Raw genomic sequence first — 3,096 nt, forward strand, 5'->3', positions numbered from 1 at the left:
CGTTCGTCGCCCGCCAGCAGCACGCGGCGGCTCTCCGTGCAGAGCCCGGCTGGGCTTGCACCGGAGGCACCGGCGCGGAACCTCGGCGGGGTCCGGGTGGCGGCCTGCGGGAGGACGGGGGGCCGGTTTTTGCCGGTACCGGCGGGTTTTTCCCCCGCGTCGAGTTCGTTTTCGCGTGCTTTAAAGATCGTCGGCGGCTCGCGTCATTTTTCCTGCTGCGTCAGGATGAGTGATTTAAAACCGCACGTCATCACAACCTCTGCTTCACGCGCTTTGGGCAATTTAGGAAGAGCCGCTTCGCGAAACAGCTGGCGGGTTACGTTGAAATAGCTCCCCTGTAAAACCGACGACGTCAGAAGGACGCACGTGAGCCACACAAGGTAGCGCTCGGGCGGTTCTGACGGAGCGTCGCCGCAGCTGCAGCTCGCGCTCCCTCCCGGGCTGGTGCTCAGAGCAAGCCCCGAACACCGAGCGAAGGCCTTCGCTCCAACTCCTGGAAAGACAAAAAGTTCCCCGCGGAGTCGACAGCAGCTCGGGCACAGCGTGCAGCGGCTGTTGCCTAATACTCGAAAATACTAAAATAACGGGGATGAGTATTTCTGTGACAAATTCTTTTATCCTGATAGTGACCTTTTTGGTCTAGTCCTGATTTAGGCACAGATTTAGCAACTCACCGAGAACTCCCGCCGAAATGATGGTTTTTCTTCCGGCAGCAGCACAGGCTGGCCTTGGGGGATTCACCGGAGAGCAGGACAGTCTGCTTTCCCCCACCTTAGCCTGAGCACCTCACTTCAGCTCTACTTGCTTGTAAATCCTCCGTAATTCTACACCATTTCCTTCCTCAGTGATGCAAAACCAGTCAGTTTGGGCACACAAAGCGCAGGCAGATTCCTCACAAGGAAGTCTCCAGGTTTAACTGTGAGGTGGTGGTTTGGGGTTTTTTGGAATGATCACAGCGTGCTGCCTTTGTTACCAGTGCTTCCTTCCAGACACAGCTAAACCCAATCACATTCAACTTGTGAGACAGGAGCGTAGCTAATGCTGAATAATTTCTCAAAATACCTATATAATTTTACTGGTTTTAGCTAGTCTAGGGAACTCTACCAGCTTTTGGGGGAACTTTTGTTTGCATGTAGCATGTCTGCTTTTATCTGCCTCTTTCTTTCTGGTTTGAGGAATTGATTCTCCCAGAAATTCCCCCATTGTTTTCCCATTTTTTCTTCTCCACACTTCTCAAGGCCCCTCAGTGACATTCCTTTTAGTCCAGTGCCATCTAGTACAGTATTTAAATCCCCAGATGAGAATGAAATGGCATTTTCGAGGAGAATCCTCCTAGGTATCAAGCAACGTGCTGCCGCTCAGTGCCCAGTTGAACAAAACCGATCTCCTGGTGCCTGTCGATAGCTGCCCTCCCTCACCACCATGCTGAACATCAACAGAACGGCTCAGGTAGACTTTGGTTGCCTACAAACCAGGGTCAGGGTGACTGCTCGGGTATTTATTTCACAACTTTGCGTCCTTACGCTCCAAATCTCTTGCAAGCCCCAAGGCTCTGTGGAGAACACAGGCTTCTAACTTGCAATAATGCAAACAGTTGATGCTGTAACCCGGGGAAGATTTGGGTCTCCAAACACTGTACTGCTCTGGCCTGCGACCAGCTCGGCTGTTCCTGCCCTCTCAGAGGAAAACAACTTCTATCCACAAAGTCCTAATGGCAATGTATGAGTTAAAAACATGGTCAAAACCTTCATTTCTGAAATGTCTCCGGTTTCCTTGAAGCGTTTTCTGACAACGTTTCAGGGCTACCCTGTAACTTGACAGTGGTTTGAGTTTTAATTTTTGGCTGATAGCCAGCTTGCAGGTAAATAAAGGGCACTTAAATGGCTAACGAGCTTTCATCAGGGTTCCACTAGCCCCTTCCACTTGAGCAAGCCACTCGTGCTCCCCACACACCGTCACAGGGGCACCTTCTCTGACCTCACTGTGTGGAAAGAGGGTAATGACAAATAGCCCCAAACTTGGAACAAGCCTAAGGAGTTTAATTTGGAAAATGCAGACATTTGAAACAATGCACGCGCCTTTACGCTACAGCTAAAGCCTCACTTGACAAGGCTCTGTTTTAAAAAATTAAGCATCTTCCTTTCCACCCAGAGCTTGGTATAAAGGAGGAATATGGGTTTTCATGGAGATCACAGGTGACCTAGAATATGAGCTTTAGACCAGAGGATTTGTTCTTATCCAGGTCAGTTCTAAAAAACATTTACTTTAAGAATGAACATGGTCTCTGGAAAACTAATGGGGCTGTTGCTGCGTTCCAGTTAAACTGATACCTTTCCTGAGTGGGATCTTGATCATTTTATCTGGGAAGTTAAGTTAAATTATGTCAATGGTGCAATAATAAAGCTAACCTTTAAATATAAAGCATACATGTATCATGAATGCTGAGGCAGGGGTGCTAACACAGAGGAAAAGTAGGGCATTTGCCAGCTGAGACATCTGATCCTATTGTGTTATTTTTCAATATTAATGAATAAGTAAACACAAATAGGCTACATGTTGGTAGGTGAAGAGCAGCTGTCAAAACCAAACCCAGGCATCTGTTCCTGCTTTGAGATTTCACTGTAAAATGTTTTTTACAACTTGAGTAATTTGAAAGTTTGCTTTATTGGCTAAATGCCTGGCCAAAAGATTTTGAAAAAATTACCAGGAGTTCTTTCAGGGAAAAAAACCCCAACGTTGATTGACTTAATGTTGTAAATAAGACTTTTGCCAAGGAGTACACTTTCAGAGGAAGATACCATCACGAGATCAGTTCTTTAGCTCCTGCTTGCACCACTTGTCCATATGAGTAACAGCATATTAATTTTTCGAAGGTTCAGATGCTTACACAGCTGGTAGTTTAAAGCAAACAGGTTAATAAATAAATGTGATTTTTCCTTCTGTTTTATGTTTTACGCCAAATGACAGATGGCTACAAATAAACAGTGACAGCAAAGTTTGATGATGGTAAAAATAGATATTATGATATTCATGCTTCCAGAATGAAGTACTCAAGTTATGTGGCTCAGAGAGACAGGACCCCGAACTGGTTTACTC

This window comes from Haliaeetus leucocephalus, unplaced genomic scaffold, assembly GCF_000737465.1.
Source record: "Haliaeetus leucocephalus isolate CR32 unplaced genomic scaffold, Haliaeetus_leucocephalus-4.0 Scaffold206, whole genome shotgun sequence".
NCBI lineage: Eukaryota > Metazoa > Chordata > Aves > Accipitriformes > Accipitridae > Haliaeetus > Haliaeetus leucocephalus.